This window comes from Nelusetta ayraudi, unplaced genomic scaffold (genome assembly GCF_046127955.1).
Source record: "Nelusetta ayraudi isolate G7.1 ecotype Tasmania unplaced genomic scaffold, CSIRO-AGI_Nayr_v1 ptg000011l, whole genome shotgun sequence".
NCBI classification, from domain to species: Eukaryota; Metazoa; Chordata; class Actinopteri; order Tetraodontiformes; family Monacanthidae; genus Nelusetta; species Nelusetta ayraudi.
In genome coordinates, this window is record NW_027466061.1 from 24,410,001 (window position 1) to 24,420,000 (window position 10,000).

Here is a 10,000-nt window from a genome sequence, read left to right on the forward strand (position 1 = left end):
CTATGACTGGACAACTGCAGTGCATGTAAACGTATTAGTCTGACTAAAATCGGAGTTGGAGAACTCCGATTAAGACACCCAGATAATGCGATTGGAATTTGAATTTCTCCTTCATGTATACGCATTAGCCGGAGTTTAACTGGACAATGCAGTTAGGCATGCAACACAACCCCTACGCTACTGCGTGCCCCCAGAACAAAAACAGTCAGGACATAAGCTTCTTCCAACGCATGGCGCTTTTACAAGTTTGTGTAGAACTGAGGACACAATTCCTTTGCAGCAGCAGTACGCAAACCTTTTCAGTTCATTTGTGTACTCCAAAAAAGATTTGCAATGACATGGTACTCTGCACAACTCGCCAGTTCATGCCGCTTCTCACCTGGAGTAGAATTGGCGCAGTTACTTCCTGTAGACTCTGAACACCTTCATAAGTCCACAAAGTTTCTCAAATGATCTGCACGTCATTGGGAAATTGTCTCTCCATTATTTGTTGAAAAACTCTTTCATTACTGTTGTTTTCTACTTCTGTTATCAACACAACAGAAGGTAGATACGTTTCACTGCTCTCAGTGAAGCTCCATACACTACAATTACAAACCCTCTCCTGCCAGTCTCTTTTCCGAACCCATATGCACAGTCACCGCAGTGATGGCACAAAGTGTGGAATACATGGTTTTGGTGGAGCCCCACAACCACACATGGCATTGTTGTCTGCCTCCAAATCCCCATCGGGGGTTCTTACCAAACAGCTGTTGCGCCGCAGCAAAGAAATTCTCAAACATACACATTAGTGGCAATTTTTCATGAAAGCAAAGAGAACATGATCACCGAGGGAAACCAGTTTTCTCAGGCAGCCTACATCAAAATGTTACCTGGATGATGACTTCATTTACTAGCACACAAAGAAAGCCGTGCTTGTTGAGTCTCGGTGGCTCACAGAGGTAGACAGGTGAGCAAATTTGCGTACCTTAATTTCTGGACTATAAGCCGCTACTTTTTTCCCATGCTTTGAACCCTGCGTGCTCTCGTCTGTCTGTTCTCTTGTCTTTACGCGCTCTGTCTTCGTGAGCTCCGGTGCGTCGCTGCCTCGAGTCCGACCCCATACCAATTAACCGAGGTGACCAGCGGGACCCCGCAAACAGGATGCGGTGCGAGTCCAGAGTCGCAGGCTCGCAGCCGCCGAACCGATCCGCTCCGCAGACCCGTTTCCTGACGAAACACCTGCGGCTTATAGTCCTAGCTTGTATATGTACACATTTGTTTTTTTCCCCTAAATTTAGCTGGTGCGGCTTATATTCAGGTGATGAATATTGATGTGGTAGATGTGGACAGCGACTTTATCGGCGCGTTTTACATGACAGCGAATAAGAATCAACTTCCTGTTTGCGGACTATATCAAGTCACTCGTTTTAATTCTACTGCAGCTCGTATGGATCCGAACGAGGAGTAACGACTGGTGGGACAGAGTGGTGACGACTTTATTTTCGGATCAACAGTGGCTGGCAGATTTTCGGATGCAACGTCGCACATTTAATCTCATATGTGGGAAACTGCGACCGCTGCTCCACTGACAAAATACGCTAATCCGGAATGAAATTTATTAGCATGCTAATAAACGAGTCTAACAAAAATGATTCGTTTTCGCTTCTTGTTTGTAACTTCATAATGACGACGCCGGAAGTTGGGGCGCCGACCAAGTACGTGCACGGGAGAGGTGAGTGGAGTAGGCGGTCGTTAATGTGGACTGAAGTCACATTCTGTTTGCACATCCGTGACGAATGCGTTTTTATGCGATGCGATCACCAAAACCACATCGGGAGGTGGTTTTGGTGATCGGATGTCAAAACGGATTTGGACTGTTTGCACTTGGTCATTTCATGCGTTTTTCGTAATCTGATCAGCAAAAAACGCATGAAATGACCAAGTGCAAACAGGGCCTAAATGTAGTCACTTACTGAAAACAGTGGAAGCAACAGGTAAGACGAGCCATAACGACTCATAGTAAAAGAGCAGCAGACATTCACTTAGTTTCAATCAATCAATCAATCAATTAATTAATCAACTTTTATCTGTAAAGATCGAAATCACAGGCTGGCAGCTCGAAGTGAGAAAAGTAGCTGATCCTTCCAGAGCATCTGGGACAACAGCGATGGTTAAAAAACTCCCTGAATAGGAAGAAACCTGGAGCAGATCCCGCCTCTGAGGGGATGGAGCCATCGGCTGGGAGCTTTTGATTGGAGTGAAAAAGGAAACAGAAAAAAAAAACTGGAGACAGAGAGAGAGGGTGAAAGTGAGAGGGGGGGGGAGAGTAGTCAGAGTGAGAGACGTAAATTTCTCTGTCAGTTTTTCTGCTCACAAACACAAACACCGGGCTGAATGATGAAGACAATCAATAGGCAGACTGATCAATCAATGTGCCTTCCTCAGCACCAAGTGCCACCTTGACTTCAGGGACACAGAAAAGAGAAACTTTCTCCATCCTGCAGAGTCAACTGTTTTTTACATATCACGAGAGAAACCGACCGTCTTTGCAGCTCAAAGGATTCAAATAAAATGAGTGTGACTGTAATAAACATGCAATAAAGCAAAAATCAGAGCTGGGCGCCGGGTTGTTTTACAGCAGGTCAGCTGACTCAAGGCTGATCTGCGGTAGGAATGTCCACAATTCCCATGTGGAAGGATGGAAACGCCTGTGATGTGATCTTCGGCACGTCCAAGAAGAAGCGAGATGATGAGCCTCCAGACAGCCTCCTGACCATCTGACAACCTGCCCAGGTCAATCCCGAGCAGCCACGCATTCCGTCAGCCAATCACAACAGGAGCCTCTGACCTCAGGACCTCCTTAGTCTCCCACAGGACCACAAATGCATCGTCCCCAGCGGCCACGCAGGAACTCAACGGAAGGTTCATTGAAGGTTCACACAACAACAGCCACAACAACAACAACTACAACAGTAAAAACAACAACAAGCGCAACAGCAACAACAACAACAGAAGGAAATAATGGAATAAAAACAGAAATAATTGGAAGTGTCATCGGCCAATCAGTGATCAGCAAGAAACAGAAAGTCAGCCTCGGCCTTGGTTCCTGCCATCTGATCCAGAACTGGTATCCCCCTGGACCACTCTTGGGGACCAGGAACAGTCTGGAGGACCAATCTGAGAGACCAGACTGGCGGACCAGGGCCAGTCTGGGGTACCAGTCTGGAGGACCAGGACCATTATGGAGGATGAGTCAACGGGGCTTTTTGTTGGGGATGAAAAAAGGGGACGGAGCCAGAGTGATGATGATTATTGCTATTCAAGCAGAGCCGTTTTGTCCGCCGGTGCACAGGTGAGGTAGAAGTCAGCAGAGCTTCTGGACTTGAAGCAAAACAACAACACAACACATCACAGCTGTCAAACAATCCAGGCAGATGAGATCCCAGACCACAATCCTCCCATTCCTCTGATTTCATGGAACACCATGTGATTACATCAGCAGCAGCCCAGACAAGGGAAGAAGAAAGTGAGAAGTGAGAATAATAAGTGACCTACTTACTGTCTGGAGGCGACAAGACCCCACCTCCATTCAGAGGAATCTCAAGCTGTTGTTGTTGTTGTTGTGTCAGTCACCTGGAAGGAACCTGGAGAACCTCCAAACCTCAGAATCTCAGCTCCAGTTCCACATCTCAACACTTCCTGCTCGGAGACTTCCAGTACATTTCCGGTGCAGCTCCAGTGCAGCCACACTTACTGGGAGAACCTTGAGAAACTTCAGGCAGTTGAGGGAACTTGAGGGTCTGCTGGATGCTGAATGTTGCACAGCCTCCGTCTGATTGGTCCGTGTTGCTTCTCCTTTCCAAGGCCGCTCCCACTGCCACCATAACTCCGGTTCCTCAGGTGAACCAGTGATCTCCAGGGTCTTTAATTGCCACTGTTCCCACGAGCGACGTTCACTCTCAAATTCAGTCACACTTAGCACAAATATTTACAGAGTTCTTTGTTCCAACATCACGTAACACTGTGGATAACTGTGACATTGTAATGTTCACACTTTGAGTGCCAGCTCTCCTAGATCCACACTGGTGAGACGAAACTAGCCATTATAAACATGGATAAATGTCCTGAATTAATGACGTTTATCGATTATACATTAATACTTGAATATGTATGTACATGTACTTGCCATACTGCCTCATGTAAAATTTAACAATAATTACAATGATATTGGATAGGGATCAATAAAGTCTATATCTATCTATCTATCTATCTACCTATCTATCTATTGAAGAAAAACAGAGCTCTGGTATCGGCAGAGAATCAAATTCAGCTATTGGGATCAGACTGTTTGCAGAAATGTGCTGTAAAAGCTGCAGGAATGTGCAGGAGGTCACTGAGGTCAGGCGAGATGAGGTCACCACTTCATTGAAAACCACAATGATTGGCTGAAAACCCACCCACTTGACTGACCCACATACGCACACAACACACTACGACAGTAGGAATAAAACACACCCAGCCAGGTGACTTCATGATAATCAGTGGGAAAAACATTTTCACTTCCGCCATTGATAATAAACTGGAACTCTTTGTAACACAAGCAACCTTTGCACCACAGTGGAGCAACAGTAGAGAGCACACACACACACACACACACACACACACACACACACAGATTTGCATCGATGCAAAATACCTCAGAGCCGCCCACCAGGGTTTCCCACCAACCACGAGTGAGGAGAGAGACATCCAAACATCCTTCACTGCATCCATCCATCATCATGTGCCATTAGTCTATCTATGCCTTTATTCATTTTGCTTTTAATATGCTGATTAAAAATGTATTTCAGGTGCCAATTTTGTTGAACGGTTGTGTTAAAAGTTTTGAGTGAAACAGAATTATTCTCCTCCACAAGCTGATAATCTCTGATCTCTGGAACTCAGAAATAAATCAGCATAAGCGCTTTTTTCTCCTCTCTTTCCACGTTCCTTTCATGCCTCGAGAAAAAGCATCTAATAATAGTGGTAATAACACACACTAGACATCTCCAGCAAACACCTCCACACACACTATAGACATTGAGCCCAGAGAGAGAGAGAGAGAGAGAGAAAACACCTAGTGGGGCGAGCAACGGTGGAGGGACGACAACACTGTCAGAGGCCCCAGTGCATTCTGGGTATTAGGTGTGTTTATATATAATGAGTTTACTGTTGGACTGGAAGTTTTCATTCACTCTTTGTGATTCAGTCAGTGGGTAAATTTTCATTTTCAGAACAAAAAGTGACCAGGTGACAGGACGTGAGACAAGAGGAGCTGTGCGATTTGAGACCAAATACTACAACACGCGTCAACACACTAGTTGACACAAATCAACACTAATCAACACTAGTCAAGACACATTGAGCCAAAAGAACAATTCCCTCTGTGATTACAGTGGTTTGTTGTGTATGTGTGTGTGTGTGTGTGTGTTTTGTTTCGAAGGTCGGCGCACACACACACACACACACACACACACAGGGAAGTGACACATGACACTGGCAGGTGGTGGTCTCCTGGGTGTGGGTGTGACAGACAGACGGACTGCAGGGGCAGAGGGGCAGTAATGACCTGCTGATGACCTCTATAGAGTATTTACATTTCACATAAAATAATATGTTTTTTTACTGTAGGGTTTTTACTTATTTGCACATCCAATGCCATATATGTTTAACCAAAACCCCAAAATTCAATTCAGTTAAAATATGTGACTGTTAATGCTGAGTAATGGTTAGCTTGATGCTAGAAAAACGTCACTTCCAGGGTTGGCCAGCAGTAGGGAACGGCGGAGAAGCAAGCAGGAAAGACGCCGAAGGCCAGACCGTCCCATCAGGAGGCGAGTTTGGCTTCGTCCCACCGACGAAGGATGCAGACCCTGAGCTGAGGCACAGCCTAAGGCCCTATTTGCACGGGATTAGTATCACCTGGGGACACGGACGTCCTGTGATAATACCAATCCCGTGTGAATCTGCATCTCAGTGATTGGGGTGTATTTTTTGTTTTTATTGTGCGTCTTTTCTACTTCTTTTCCAATTGAAAAATGGAGGCTGCTGGGAAATTATTAGTGGCAGCTTTGACAGCGTTTTAGGCGCAAATACAGTCTCGTATCAGTACTGGAAACCCATTCCAAGAAAGAGCGAGCTGCGTTCCATCAACGGAGCCAAATTTCGGAAGATTATTCTGACAACAACTGCACACTGTTCAGAAGTCATGTTGCTGCTTGGACATTTTATTTACAGTTGCCATGACTACTAATGTGTAATGTGACCAAACACATACTCCCGTACCACCACCGAAGCCGCCACTGAGCTTTGTTTGGCACATGTGACAAAAGCGCATGTGATGTGCACCACATTGACATCATATCCGGGTCCTAAAGTCACTAGAGAAAAATACGGACTTTGCTTATCCTGTGCGAATGCACCGAAAGAAACACAGACGTGGTGGGGGTCATTTATAAATGACCAGAGGTCCAGAGGTAATGCTAATCCTGTGCGAATAGGGCTTCAGACTCGTCACTGGATACTGACTGCCACTATGCTGCTTGCGCCAGCAGCCAATCAGAAGCTTCCTTCCTTCATGCAGCCTGGGGGGGGGGGGGGGGGGGGGGGGGCATTCACTGCGGACGGGACATTCGAGATCAACTTAGCAAGACTTCAGACCCAGTCAGACGATCTTGGAGTCACTGTTTATCAGCAAAGTCCTGCAAGGTTCCCATGACGCAACGCTGCATGCTTCTTATCTCTAAGCTCCTCAGTCTCGTCTCCACTTTACTGCCGCTGGATAACAGAGGTTGGGATAAAACCTCCGCTGGACTCTGATCGTCCAGGGGCCAGTTGTGTAATCCGAGTTGGCGACCTGAGCAGCACCTTCACACCTGCTTCCAACTGTTCAATCAGGAGACACTCTGCAGAACATCACAACATCTGGCCTCTCTCCTCACATCCATTGTTAGTTTTTTTTTTTACTTCTCTCTTTAAATCAGCCAGCAAACACACACGCACACACACACACACACACAAAACACTTCAGTGTCACACGCTTTATCTCCAGGCCACCTGAGCAGGACCAGCAGCAGCAGCCAATCAGCATGCATCCTTGTCCGTGTGTGCGTGCATGTGTGTGCGGGTGAGAATGAGTGCTCTTGTTTATTGTATTCTATCTGCGCAGATTGGAAACAGCTTCACACCATCAATCATCCTGACCAGTTCTCGTTAGCCCTGTGTTTACAGCCTCCTATTTAAAAAAAATATATATATACTGATATTTCGAGGTGGGATAAAGATAACAAAACAAAAGCGGCCACATAGGGGCGGAGCCAACAGGTACCTTCACTAACCTGAGAGAGAGTGAGGTTTAAACAATAGGATTTAAGATAGAAAAGGTGCAGGATGCTGCCGGGCTGCGAGTTCTGAGGTCAGGTGACCAGCAGTGGGCAGCCACCAGCACAAAGAGGACAGTGTGCTCCTCCCCCTTCCTCTCCCTGCCTCTTCCATCCCCTCCACCATCTGACGACCAACGCACCACATGAGTGCTTCAGTTTCCAGCACAAAACACCAGTGTCTGGTTTCCCCCTGCAGCAGTCCCCCCCCCCCCCCCCCCACCTCCTTTTGTTCCCACCTTAAATAAAACATTGGGCCATCATTGACCGGGAAGAGGAAAAAAAAAGAAAGGGCCACTTCCTGTGCATAATTCAGGAACAGGTGTCAATGTTAGAGGCAGCAGCAAGGCTGAGGAGGTTCACCAGTCAGTCAGCCAGCCAGTCAGTCAGTCAGTCAGCCACTCAGTTGTACTTAGAAATACACAGTAGAAAACTACAGTGGTGGTTTGACGTTTTAGGCTGGTGGCTAAAATACTGAGCATTGTTACAGCCAGTCAGCTGTTAGCCCGTTCGGACTGCCAGCCAAAATCCGATTTGCAGCCCATCCAGATTGAAACCGGATGGCTCTATTGTAGTCTGAACAGCCACAAATCGCATTTGGACAGACGAGTCTCAGTCTGAACAGCTTCAAACACACCGATCGGTTTTGACTGTCCGTGACCTCACTCTATGCGACGCAAGACCCAATTCGCCAGAGCAGGGAGCGAAGAAGTAGAAAACAGCAGTCCCTGGACAGAGGAGGAAAGTCATTGCCTCATCAGTCTGTGGGGAAATATCTCCATTCAAGCCAAGCTCCAGGGCATTCATCGCAGAAAGTGCCGCTGTCACGATTACACACACTACACGCGCTGGACGACGACGACTCCACTCCGACGTTGTTGCTTCAACAACCAGTCAGATGGTCAATAACGTGGCCCAGTCTTGACTCTAGTGGTTGCCTGAGGTGGAGCTCTACTGTTGTGTTGCTGAATACAACAGTGAATGATATTTTACAGACAGGAGATTATTTTAGAGAACCTCGGCTTCAGTACGTTTTCAGTGCAGAGAAAAATAAACATGATTGATTATTGTTATTAATAGTGTCAACATTCCATAATGTCTGACTGGTCAGAACTATTACTGATTACAATTTGGTTGAGCTGCAATTGGAAAAAGAAAAAAAAGAAAAAAAAAAGAAAAAACTATAGTATTGAGAGTAGCAAAGCCAGACACGAAATGCTTCTCAAGACTTGCTGACCTCTGGTCACTTCAATCCAGATTATTCTGTCACAATTTTTTGACTTTTTGAAAAATTGTGTTGTTTTACGAGAGCAAGTATCCATACTACTAAAGTACTACAGTATAGGGTGTGAGTACTTTTGCCACCTCTGTTAAAACACAAACACAGCAGCAAAGTGTCCACAGACAGTCTGACAGCAGCCCGACAGACCGGAAGTAGCCTGGCAGGTGCGTGAAGTGACAGTAAGACAGTAAGTCCGAGCAGCCACGGTATAGAAAGACTGAAGTTCGAAGATAGCCGGAGGTTTTGTCCAGACGGTCACGTGACCCGCTGTTGCTGATATTATGTGACAACAGTCGACCGAAACTCCGCAGCGATACGATACCACCGCTGCATTTGCGGCACCTGCTGCCCGTCCGTCTGTCTGTAGCCTGTCTGTCGCCTTCACCCACCTGCTGATTCCAGAACTTCCACCTTTCGGTTGGTTTGCTCCATATCAACTTCCCACGTTATCCTGGAAAAAAGTCTCCAAAAACAGAAAAAGAGTCGTTCGGACTTACTCTCTCTTTCCTTCGGGCCGTCGGGAGATTTCTTTCCTCTCCGTCCCTCCGTCTGTCCCTCACTTCTCTCCCGGGGGAGGGAGCGGGAGAGGCGGATGAACGGTGACGGGAGGGGCCGCCATCGGCCAACCAAAAGCGGTAGGGAGGCGGGCTCTCTGGGAGGAGCGGCCTCCTATTGGCCGGCCTCGTTTTAAAGACAGGAGAGTGGAATTTTCTCCGGCACTGCTCGCTTCAGTGGAAACGGGTCAACAACATAGAATATACAAATATTATTCAATAAATCATTAACTAGTAGAAGTCATGAGTCTTATTTGTATGAGTCTACAACCTAAAACATTAAAACATGCATCATATTTATAGATATAATTATTGTTATCTTATTATTACACACACACACACACACACACACACACACACACACACACACACACACACACACACACACACACACGCACACACACACACACACACGCACACACACACGTATATACAGTATATTTAGCGCCAATACAGCCAAACCTAGCTGCAGCATCTGTCGGGCTCAGAACTGGAAAGGGGGTCCACCAGTGGTCCAACTGCTCCACCAAGGGTCCACCAGGGGCCCATCTGAGGTCCACCTGCTCCACCAAGGGTCCACCAGTGATCCATCTGCTCCACCAGGGGTCCCCGTGCTCCACCAGGGATCCACCAGGGCTCCACCTGGGGTCCACCTGCTCCACCAAGGGTCCACCAGTGATCCACCTGCTCCACCAGGGATCCACCAGGGGTCCCCGTGCTCCACCAGGGCTCCACCTGGTGTCCACCAGAGGTCCACCTGCTCC

At 47.0% G+C, this 10,000-nt stretch overlaps 1 protein-coding gene across 3 annotated transcripts in view; it reads right to left on the reverse strand.

Moving 5' to 3' along the window:
* Window positions 1-9,287, reverse strand: part of shroom1 (shroom family member 1) — a 26,292-nt gene extending 17,005 nt beyond the window's left edge. Inside the window, exon 1 of one of the 3 annotated variants that reach the window (XM_076022032.1) lies at window positions 9,180-9,287. The gene's annotated coding sequence lies outside the window, so the exon portion shown is untranslated. Of the gene's footprint in view, window positions 947-9,071 lie in introns of those variants that run through there. The other 2 variants (XM_076022033.1, XM_076022034.1) reach the window with 2 other exon arrangements.
* Between the last annotated feature and the right edge of the window lie 713 nt (window positions 9,288-10,000).